This window comes from Heterocephalus glaber, unplaced genomic scaffold, assembly GCF_053883595.1.
Source record: "Heterocephalus glaber isolate CG9 unplaced genomic scaffold, H.glaber_assembly_v1.0 deba00000738, whole genome shotgun sequence".
NCBI lineage: Eukaryota > Metazoa > Chordata > Mammalia > Rodentia > Bathyergidae > Heterocephalus > Heterocephalus glaber.
The window spans coordinates 7,485,708-7,498,198 of record NW_028258161.1 but is presented as its reverse complement, the minus strand read 5'-3'; the positions used below and the strand labels follow the sequence as shown (position 1 = coordinate 7,498,198).

Genomic DNA, 12,491 nt, shown 5'->3' with positions numbered 1-12,491 from the left:
ACTGGCTCCACGGTGCATTTTGACACAGAGTAAATTTACTTTCAGCACTAGCTCATTCCCTTTGCTCTATTCATGGACCCTAAGCTCTCCTGTATTTAAGAATTCCAAATACACTTTTCATCAAGTTCTTTTGGAAATTTCAAGTATCCAAAGGATAAAAAGTTCTAAAAAGAATAGAGTTAACTAAATCTTTCTTTCATAATGATCAATAGTCTTTATACACTGTGGCGATAGAAATTTTAGTCAGTCTGACATAAGAAAAGTAGAAAGTACAGATATCATAAAATCATTTCATGTTTCTATTTCATCTCTATTCCCTTATGAATACTAAACACTGTCTACACTTAAATAGAACGTTTATATAGAATTTTTCCTTATATATTATGGTGACACATATTGGTTAAGAGAAAAAAGGATCATCTGCCATCAGATTCATCTCAAAATGGATGTGAGGCCAGTGAATCAGTTCTCTGGTTTCTTCTCTTCTCCTTTGTTCCCTTTCTGGTTCTCAACCAAAAGCTCTGATCCCCTACCAAGTCTTCAGTCTTCTCCTATATGTGTATTGGATCTATATATTTCCATTTCTAAAATCTCTTCTAAGTTACGATATCATTTTTTAGTTGCCTTCAGACTATATTTCAGTTACCTAGTCTTAGAGTCTGAAAGAGATTTTGACACATTAACTTTCACATAGTTAACTAGCACACTCTGCTTTCGTTAGAAGGTCCATATCTTTCTCTTCATATACACGTCTCCTGCCAACTCCCTGTATCTTGCTTCATTAGCTCATATCCAAACTATTACTACAACCTCCTAACTGGGCTTCCATAATCTATTCCATATATGGTCCTGATTGTAACACTCTCAAGGGAAAAAGAATAAAAACATCTAGAGGATTCATATTCTCCACTGACTAAACAGTACCACGCTAACAAGACAGAAATCAGATTCTGGGATATCTGTGGAGAAGAATCTTAGCAATTATTTCTAGAAATCTGTGGGAATGCTGGAAGTCTGCACCCATAAATTAGGGGACAATTAGAGATAGATTTAACCTAACATTGAGTTGCCTTTGTGATCAGAAGACTGCCATCTGACATTACTCTGTGTTTCTAGCACAGACCAGGGTAAATCCTCTTGGAAAAACTAAAATAGCATCCAGAGTCTACATGAGGTATATTACTCAGTAAAAATGTACTAGGCATGTAAGAACATGATGAAGAGAAAACAATACAAAGGAATTCTCACTTAAGTTATTGAAGATTTTTTAACAATGAACTTTAAAAGAGTTGTAGTGAATATTTTCCAAAAAGTGTAGCAGACAAAGTATACCACTAGAGAACTGTTATATGTTATAAACAATGAGATAAAAATTCTAGCATTGAAATGAAAATTCTATCATTGAAAGTGTGATACACAGAAATTCATACTTATGTGAGTATAATAGCATATTGATACAGCAGAAGAAAGGATTAGTGAACTAGTCACCAGAAAAAAATAAGAAAAATACAGGTTAAATACAGAGACCAAAAGCAAAGGAAAACAATGGTGCAAAGAAATATGTATGCAAATATATACATAAGATATATATATACACATAAGATGTATGTATATCTATGTTCAATAACATGTATGTTGGAGATGTTCTCCATGTCATATACATATGACTATTATATATAGCCCATATACACATGAACATACATACATATTATAATACTGGAAGTGAATATAGATTTTCAAAAAAGAATTTAAGATACAGATCTGAGCAAAAATTCAAAACGCAAGGAGAATAATTTTATCATACACACATACACAGCTAGTCAAATAATCAAATCATAGAAAATCTACTGAGAATTAGAGACAAAGGAAAAATATTTAAAACTCTCAGAGAAAAACAGTACCTTTAAAGAAGCATCAAAGTCACGCAACTAATGTCTCAATAGAAGCAAAATAAGCCAGACACAGAAAGACATAGATTTCATGTTTTCTCTCAGGTGTGGGAACTTAAATAAATAAAGAGTAAAAAGAAGACCTGAAAGCAGAAGGAGGACTACATTAGGGGCTGGAAAGTGGGCCAGAGGAGGGGAAAGACAGTAGAAAAAGTGTAGGTGGATGTGATCAATGCATGATACAAACACGTATGGAAATGTCACATTAAATTCCACTAATTTCTATGATATATGTTAATAGCTGTAATAAAAAAGAAATGAAATCAAGAAGACGAGGATCAATACATTTAAAATATTAAAAGAAAACAACAGCCAAACTAGAATTGCATATTTTAAAATACCCCCTCAAAAGCAAAAATCAAATACTGATATTCCCATATATACTCAAACCTGAAGAATTCATTGCCAGCAGACCAGTACAAAAACAAACAAGGTTACTCTTTAAGTGGAATGATAGTGATGTTAGGTAGCAAAACAAAAATGCCAGAAATAATTAAAAACAACAGAAAGTATGAGAGATTGAGATACGGTAGACGGATTGGATTTTATGATCAAAAAGCAGACAGCATTTTAATTGGGAGTATTCCAGAGTCAGCCTCCCTAATTACTGAGACCTCTACAAGGGAAGGAGCTCTATCTCATTCTTTATTGTGTCACAGTGCCTAAATCTGTGACAGTCTCTTCTGCAGTAAGTACTAACAAACATTTGTTAATTGAATGACTGAAGTTGCTGTAAGTCTGTACCACATTTGAAATCTTGGACAGTAACAGACGTGACTTTATTATGCAGATGCAATGCTGAAAATCCATGTTTAGTTTGGGGAAAGAAAAGAAGGGAGGAAGAGAGGGAGAAGGAAAAGACACAAATTCATGTAACACTGTGGAGCCCACACAGCGGAAGACAGTCAACTCCCTCGCATCCCCTTACACCTACAGGTTGGAAGAGAAATTTTGTAGCAGTGGTGTAAACAAGGCAGTTGGGTTTCTTTCTGGAACTAGTCATTTATCACTTGTGGCTTATTACTGTTTCAAAAGCCTTAGTACTAAATTTCAGAGCAGCACAGTCAGGCTAAATATGCCCCCGATGACAATGGTCACGAAGGACAGGAAGTCAAGGACATGCACATGTTAGCAGGTTTGTCATCAGTGAGTCACACTGCTGTTATCCCCTTAGCCTGAGACAGAAAGGCTGCTCCTGGGTGACATGACTCCCTGCTGGGGTCACCTCGGATTCCAACAGCCTGCACTTCTATCATCCTCCCAGGACGGTCATGGGCTCATCCTATCTTCTTCTGCAAGTCTGGGGACAGGCACACTACTGTTGCCATGGAATAATAGGAGACAGGGCTCACGGCACTGCACAGAGAGGCAGAAAAAGGAAGCAGACTGACATCTCTGAGAAGCTAGCACAGACATAAGCTACTAAGATTCAAAACTTAAGCCAAATCATGAGAAAGGAACATACAGGGACTCACAAGGGGCAAATATACTGAGGGTAGGATGGGGAATGTTTTTAGATGGGACAAATAAGAAGGCTAGAATAGAACTTTTTTAATGTTACATTTTAACTAAAACACTGAAACTGTTTTATTTATTCTCTAGTTGAATAATTTATAAGAAATTAACAAGTCTTTCATAATTTTATGAGTATTAATTGCCTACATTTATAATGATCTTATTAGTATACACTGATAGGTTCTTCTAGATGGCACTATCTAGGCTTTTAGTAAAAGAAATCACATGGAATAGATATTTTTAAATCCTATTTCTTTAAGAAAATTATTATCTTTAGGATAAGCCTCTATTAATTGATATTAAATTATTTTAATGAGCTAAAACATCTATTTGTGTTGTATACAAAAAGGTAGAAGTAACATAAAACTGTTACAGGTAATTTTCTAAGAGCTTACACAGAGGCATTATTCTTTCTTTTTTACCCCAAATGATGATTTTGGGGTAGAGAATTACCTACAATTACTTTAAGAAATATAGCCAAAGTTTCTATGCATGTCATTTCTCTTTACGTAAATTCCAGATAACTTAAATCATTATGTAAGACAAACAGGAATATCTTTTCTTTTTTTTTTCCTACAGGCTAGATTGAGTTCAGAATGTGGCAAGGGGGTAAGAACTTTATTACAACACTGATAGCATTTGTAGTCTTCATTGGAAGTTTCCCAAATGAGTGTCTGGTGATTAGGAACTTAAAATTTTTAGATCTCTCACTTAATTGAGCCTTGCATACTTGCTTTAGTGTTGAAACGACTAAGGAAGAAAGGACTACATGTCAGACTAGGACAGAAAATAAGTCCCTATGCAGTCTTACTCCCTTCACTGCAGTTTTATAGTAGGTGTGTATCATCTAAGAGCACAAGTTACACATCATAAAAAGCAACTACCTAACTGCTGCTCCAGTACTAATGATAACATTAAATTTTTGTCGTTTGAGTAGTCCACGTTAGTACAGCATTAACTGAACTCAAACAGTAGTGAACTCTTCCTTTAAAATTCTATTATTGGCTCTGTGTTTCTGTAAACAAGTATTGAAAGTACACACACACACACACACACACACACACACACACACAGTATCCTGCTCCTACATAGCTTAAAAACCAGGAAGCACCAAAGAACGCCAAAATTACATCTATAAAACTCCAATGGTTTATAGACAGGCTTCCTCTCATTAGCAACTTGCTTTCATGATTCTTCCTCCACCAGTGAGCCTGGTACATTAGTCGTTTCAGACTGGCTTCTGTCCTTGTTTGTCACGTCTACGTCACAAGGGTGTTGGAAGGATTAATTAGTGAACATGCAAGATGCTTTGAAGATGAAAGCACTCTGAAATTGCTAAGTGGTGCTAGTATTCCATCGTAGTACATATCTTTCCTTTTATACTTAAAAAAATTTATCTACCTCCTGTTAACCCTTTTGGCTAACATTATTTACTCAAATTGCTTTTTTAAAAAAATTAAGTAGCCTTATCTTTTCCTTCACAAATCTCAAAATATGTATTTACTTATGTCCTCATTTCTCTTCTCAGTTTTCCCTTGTATTTTTTACCCTTACCAATAAAACTTAATGTACTTTATTAAATCCCACTGACTGGTTATTTTCTTCTACTTACATTTTTTGTATCTGTTGGAATTGTAGACTGGTATACCTAGAGATTCCTGAAGAGAAAAGGAGAGGTCACTATTACTGAAGTTTAGAGGTTTCGACTTTGATAATTAGTAATTTGGATCAATTGTTAGAGTCCAAAGGGTAAGCACATCGATTTGTGCAATTCAGTGGCAAATATCTAAACAGCTGAGATAGAGCCGAATGTTTTTCTCAGCATCTACATTTTCATGTGGAGCTATTTAAAAGCTCCTGTTTGAGTCTGAAGTGTACATTCAAGGCAGTCTGCTCAGGTGGCCCCAGGTACTCCCAGCTCCCAACACTGGATGCAGCTAGTGGCTTCTTCCTCAGCCCACGAGGTGCAGCTCTGTGAGCTGGGGCAGAGAGAAGATCATCCTGCAGATCCCACCCGCGAGGAGGAACTGTACTGCTGCTAAGCCCCTCCACAGCACGGTGCTTATTGAGAGATAATACAATTATCTTGCCTGCTTAAGTCTGCAAGACAGCTGGTTTCCTATGATGGAATTCTGGAGTTTTCTCCACAGCTTCAATTATGAACTATCTACCATTCATTACTTTTCCACTACTCTGATAACATTCAGATGCTAAAATAGTATATTTTTCATGCTTTCTGTCTCAAATAGAATGAGCAGAAACCCATGAAATAGAAAGTAATATTAGCAATATATTTTCTATTACCACATATAATATACTTACACATATATGTGTATGACAGTATCTATATTAGAAATTCTTAATTATTATATTATTATAAAAGGGTATGTTTCAAGGAAAACTCCATTTCTTTAACTCATTTAGGACAAAACTAACAATAAATCCAAACTGAGTTGACTAGAATAAAAATGACATAAACTTTTCCACAAGACTATGGTTACAATTCATGCCCAGAAAGGATCAACCCAATTCTTCAGTTTTCATTTAAAATAAAGAATAGTTTGCTATGTTCAGCAACTTTCATTTATAATTTGTAAAAATACATATTTGGCTTATCAAATATATTTATTCTAAATTATATTTTAAATGAAAGTACTTACATAGATTTCTAATTAACCTTTTAAACAGTATTAGATTCTTGTATTGAATTTTATTGTTCAAATCAAATTTTATTCCTTCAGTTGACCACCACATCCATGAGTATAGAATATTTCTCCTCTCATGTCTTTTTTGCTATTTTTTAATGAGAGTTTTGTAGTTTCCCCCTCATGCAGATCTTGTACATATTTTGTTAGATTTGTACTGAAGTATTTAATTTTGGGGAGTACTAGTGTAAATAATAATGTGTTTCTTTTTCTTCTCTTATTTCATTGGCTGGAATTTTCACTATGGTATTACAAAGAGCTGGTGAAGGGGCCTTCCTAGCCTTGTTCCTGATAGTAGAAGGAAAGCTACAATTTCTCACCACTGAGTATGTTAGCTGTAGGGATTTTATAATTTTTTTTATCAATTTGAGAAAGTGATCTTGTGACCTTGAATGATGTGTACTCTCCTGTTATTGAATGAAGTAGCCAATAGATATCAATTATACGTAGTTGATTGGTGGTGCTATTGGATTCAAACTTGTCTGTATTAATTTTCTGCTCGCTAAATTGTCCATTTGGAATAAAGTCTTCTAATGATAATAAGTTATCTGATTCTAAGGTTCTAACTAAACTAATTCTACTTTCAAATAACATTATAGCATATATAGAGAGAGAGAGAGTATATATGCTTGACATTGGTTTGGAGAAAATCACATTATAGCTTCAAATATTGTTTCTTTTCCTTTCTTTCCTTCTTTGCCTTTTAAAAGGTCTTTCTAGTATGTATTTGCTGTACCTTTTGAAATGATCCAACAGTTCTTGGATAGTCTGTTTACTTTTTATGTCTTTTTTGTTTTCTCTGCCTTTCAGGTTTATAAGTTTCTATGGCCGATCCTCAAGCTCAGAGATTCTCCGGTTATATCCAGTCTACTGACAGCCTCAGCAAAGGCTATCGTCACTTTTGTCACAGTGACCTTTTTCTTAGAATTCTGTTTTGATTTTTTTCCGTAGAATTCTTACGTCTCTGCTTATGTTTTCTGTGTCTTTTTCAGACTATCTAGTTTTTTTTTAATGCCCTTAATATAGTAATAAGCTTTTCCAAAATCCTGGGTTAATAATTCCAACACTGGGCTGAGGATTTAGCTCAATGGCACCGTGCCTGTCTGGGAAGCACAAGGTCCATAGTTCAATCCCCGGTACTGAAAAACAAATTCCAACTTTATTTCCATATATAACTATGGTTTCAACGTTTGTTCGGTCTCTTCAAACTGTTTGGTTTTACTTTAGTATGTCTAGTAATTTTTATTAAAAAATGGACATGATGTATTCAGTTAAGGAACTGTGAAAATTGATCTTTTGCGATGTAATTCTGTGCCTCTCTCGTTAGGACTCAGTGTTTGCCAGGTGGGACCAGATGGCTTGGAGGGTCTGGAGTCACAATATTAAGGCTGGAGGAGGCTGGAGTTAGATATCTCTTTGTCCAACTAGGTTAGGTACTGAGGTAATGTGCTTTAGGCTGTGTTAAAATAGTTTCTCCTGAGAGCCTGCTTTGTTAACAACAGAATTTTCTGGTGTATTTCAAACCGGTTTCTTTTCTCCTCTCCCTGCCAGAACCCTGAGGAAATTTGGTCCACTATTTACTGCAAGATCGCTGTTAATATCTTCAAGCTGAAACTCACAAAAACGTGAGGATCCCCTCCTGGGCTGAGCTGCCTGGATTTCTGTCTCTCCGGCTTGTTCACACTGAGCTTCAAGCAGTATCTCCATACAGTTTGGGTTCTTCTACCCCAGCACTGGTTCGCAGGGAAGCTTCTGCTCTAGTAGGTTGTGATTTTCTCTATCCACCAGATATAGGAGGTAGGGTGAGGGAAAGCTGGCTGGGGAAATAAGCCGATCCTGCCTGATCACTCCCCAGTGAAATGCATAGATTTGTGATCAAACTGTCCAGTTGACTTTTTAAGTCTTTACCCTGTGTAGGAATAGAATACACACAGGTTGCCAGATGAAAGAGGAAAAGAGAGAAACCAAAACAGAAGCTCAAAGGAAATAGATTTGTATGAGAAAAATTAGGAAAACTAACATTATTTCCTCTAAAAGCTGAGAAGAATAAATACAAAATAAATAAAATAGAAACTGCTATAGAAGGAGCTTTCAAAGAATAAGATTTCATAGAAATTAAATATATGATGGCAGAAATTTGAAAAAAAATGTAGAAAAACCAGAACATAAAGTTGATGGAAAGACCATAAAAATGTAAAGCAAAAATGCAGAGATGAAAAGTAGGAGATAAGTTTTAAGTATGAAAATCATCCAAGAAACTCTGATATCCAACTAAGAAGATTTTTTAAACAAGAAAATGAGAATCATCAGAAAAATCATAAATAAAGATTTAACAATTCTCGGCACAATGAATGAAAAATATCACACATTAGAGGATATCACAGTGGCTTTTTAGTACAGCGGGAAAACAGAGAAAACTCTAAAACCTTCAAGAGGAAAATAAGCAAGTCACACTAAATGTTGAGGAACTGAACTGACATCACAGTTTTTAGACACGACACTAGAAGACAACAGGGCAATGAGACCACATTATGACAAGAAGTTATTGTTAATTTGTAACTGTGACACACAGACAAGGCATAAGCCAATGTAATCATGGAGAAAAGGAATTACCTGGCAGACAAACCTCAACAGATCCACTCGCCTTCTATTAAGAAGCTCCTAGTGTAACTGCCTCAGCAGAACAAAGCAGTAAACTCACAGGGTGAAAGATTGGAAAGAAAAACACTGGGCAGGACAAGGTTGACGATTTATCAGAGTTCAGGAGTGGGCAGTGTACACTAGGTGTCGAGGGAAACCAGTCCCCAGGTCCACAGGCAGAAGGGTCCAGGCTCTAGGAGCAGGTGGGCTACAGAACACCTGTCTGTGCCTCCTCTCAAGAGACAAGAGATGACTGGCAAAGCACGTGTGGCTTGGGTTGGTGACCTGTGTCTAAGGATACGAAGGTACAAGATAATGGGCCGGGGATTTAGCTCAGTGGTTCCGGTGCCTGCCTCTCAAGCACAAGGTCCCAAGTTCGATCTCCGGTACCAAAAAAAAAAAAGAAAAAAAGCATAAGGTACAAGATAATAAACAGTGACAGAGAAGACAAAAGTTTTGCAGGAAAAGTATAATAATGGTTAATTAAATAACATTTACATGATTTTAATAATATAAATACTGAATATTAATCTATCCAAAATTATTGCATAATTATGTTGGAGGAAGAGAATGATAGCAAAACTACCTGTGATATGGTAGAGATGGGTAAAGAAGTACAGTCTAAGTACATATTTAATTGCAGAATAGCTAAAAAAAATAGACTAAACCTAAAAGATAAGAGAGAGGAAAATGAGAATAGCACTTAGAGGCATGGCATTGGCAACAAAATAAATAAGAAGAAATGGGGATAAAGATGATAATTCAAAAGAAAAATAAGAGGAGGAAGAGGGGCAGAGGAAGAGACAGAAGGCTGAAGAGAAATGAGACAGAAGAGGAAGTGGAGGAAAAAAGGAAAAAAAATAAAAGACAAGGAAAAGATGAAAAGGTTGTATGAGAACAGGGATATATCCTACAACATATCAAAACTACAGTAATTAAGACAGTGTGATAATGACATTTCATAGAAATACAAATCAAGAGAATCTGTCCTATAAACATAGAATATCTATATTTTTTAAAAGACCTCATATATAAATAAATTAAAATTTGAAAGGGTAACCTTGCAGATCAGTTAGGAAATGAACTACAGAAAAAAGATATGAGGACAATAGTTATCCATAAAAGAAAGACATTATTATACGCCATCCTAGTAATATGCATGAAAATTAGTCCTGGGTGGAAAAAAGTTCTTGACAACAAGCTCATAAAAATTAAAAGAAAATATAGATTATTTTTCAATTCATAAATTTATAAACAAAGGATATCTGAAATAAGACAGAAAAAATGAACATCACAGGGAAAAGATTAATAAATTCAACCATTTTACCCAGCATGGTGGTGCACACTTGTAATCCCAGCACTCTCAGGGGCTCAGGCAAGATCGTAAGTAAGTTCAAGCCCAGCCTGGGCAGCTTAGTGAGAAACTGTCTCAAAAAATTAAAAAAAGTTTGCATATGTAGCTCAGTGTGAGAGCCTTGGGTTCAAACCCCAGTACCAGAAAAAACAAATTCAACTTTTGAAATATCCAAATCTCAATGTCCAAATATCAAGAGACACTCTGAAGAAAATTAAAAGTTACAGAAAGGCTACATTGGGAAATTTTATGGTAAAAAATACCTAAAATCTACATACATAAAGAATTCCCTGAAATGAATACAAAAAAGGCAAACAAGACCTTCAAAAAGGGAATTTGGGGAAAACCCCAGAGGCCAACAAACCCATGAAGAGAAATTCTAATAAGTGGAGAAATGCAAAATAAAACAACAATGAAAATTATTTCACACTAATAAGACTGACAGTTAACAAGTACCAGGTGTAAGGTAAGAGCACGCTTGGTGCTGATGGGATTGTACGTTGCCAAAATTTCCAGAAAGCTCTATAAATCCTCTATCGGAACCATTGAAGCAAGCTCCACAACTCATGATTCTACTGCCACGTAAAAAATACCCTAAAGAATCTCATCTTTGGGCTAGGGATTTAGCTCAGTGGTTCCACTGTCTGCCCTGCAAGAGCAGGGACCTGAGTTCAATCCCCAGTACCAAGAAGAAAAAGAAAAAAAGAAAAAAAGAATCTCATCTTTTGGGTGCAAGGAAGCATGTAATAGAATTCTTATAGCAGTACTTTTATACCTAAATTTGAGTATAAACCAAATCTCCATCAATAAATCAGGGGAATAAAAAATACATTGTGTATATAATCAATGGAATATTTATATCAATAAAATGAAGCAGAGCTTTATACATTAGAAATCTCAAAAACTTACTGATAGGAAAAGCAAGGTTTATAATATATATATAATATGATGTAATTATATGAAGGTAAAAATACAAAAAAATTAATATGTTGCTTCAGGATAAAAACATATTAAGTAAAACTGTAAATCCCTTAGAATAATAATCAAAACTTCTATGGCATTTATTTCTAGTGGGTAGCAAGGGGATTGTGATAAAAAATCAATTTATCTATAGTTCAAGTGGTACTTCTAAATTTTATTTCTCAAATGGGTTTATGGGTACATGGAAATTTGTTATATTACTCTAAATACCTGAAAAAATATGAATGCCTGAAATTTTTTATAAAGCAAATAAACATAATTAACTGGTTTTAAGAAGATATTAATCCTAAGTGAAAAATTATAAGGACATAAAATATAAGCATAGCTCACAAGTATGAATATATGACTCAACCATAATAACTGTAGATACTATTAATTGAACCAACATTTTCAATTTATTTTTTTGTAGGAGAAAAGAAGATGGATATATTTTTGCAATGTAGAGTTTGAGTAAAAGCTAAATTCCCATATGCCACAATGACAAATTAAAAGAGAATATCCTAACCTGACATTTACTTAGGATTATTGAGGCATGACCAGGAAGAATCATGAGTGAGTATGGTTGCTTCTGGAGAACAAAATTCAGGTGTTTAGAAGGGTAGAGACAGCTTTGAACTGCAGGCTTTGGAAGAGGGGTTGAGCTTTAAACTGTGTATGTATAGTATTTCAGTAAAAACAAATTTTAATTTAAAAACTAAGGAATATATTGTACTCACAGCAATGTCCAGAGCCCGAATTGGAGCTACAGCTAACACTGACATAAACAGTAGCTACCTCTGGGTGTGGCCTGAGTCTTCTCCCCTTCTGGCATGCTTTAAATACCATCCACTGCTATCCAAAAAGTATTATACCTGCCAAATGAACTCAGACTCAATAGTTCCCACATCATCATAAAAATAATAATAATTGTAAATTCCATTATTCCCACTGCTTGAGAAAGCCAGCCCAGATAGGGAGTGTTTTATGGAAAAATATGAAACACATAACTGTAACCCCTCACGTTACCAGCCAGTCCCAGTACAGAGATCCAACACATGATGAGGTAATCACGTATCCTGCGGCCCTGATTTTCTGAGGGGTTATGGAGCCAGTCTTGTTCTGAATGACTCAGGAAAGCGAAGCACTCAGCACCCCACCCAGGGAAATCTTCCCTTCATTCACTGCAGAGAACCTGAGCGACACTGCCCTATGCATGTGCCAGATGGACTGAGAAATGGGAACGAATCTTTGGGGAAAAACAAGAGACAGGGAAACCAAAGTTTCTGAAAAGATATCCGTGGACACTGGCTACTCTGCAATTTCCCAGAAATAAAAAGACTGAAAATCACATAGGCAAAGATGTTCTCC

At 35.4% G+C, this 12,491-nt stretch overlaps 1 long non-coding RNA gene across 13 annotated transcripts in view; it reads right to left on the bottom strand.

Moving 5' to 3' along the window:
• LOC101711862 (uncharacterized) overlaps positions 1-12,491 on the bottom strand; it is a 302,781-nt gene that overhangs the window by 66,028 nt on the left and 224,262 nt on the right. For 8 of the 13 annotated variants that reach the window (XR_015449550.1, XR_015449548.1, XR_015449547.1 and 5 more), the window contains one exon: positions 5,077-5,122. The exons of 3 other annotated variants lie outside the window; for them this stretch is intronic. This is a non-coding gene — a long non-coding RNA (uncharacterized LOC101711862). Of the gene's footprint in view, positions 1-5,076; positions 5,123-6,905; positions 8,215-12,491 lie in introns of those variants that run through there. 2 more of the 13 variants (XR_015449555.1, XR_002388445.2) reach the window with 2 other exon arrangements.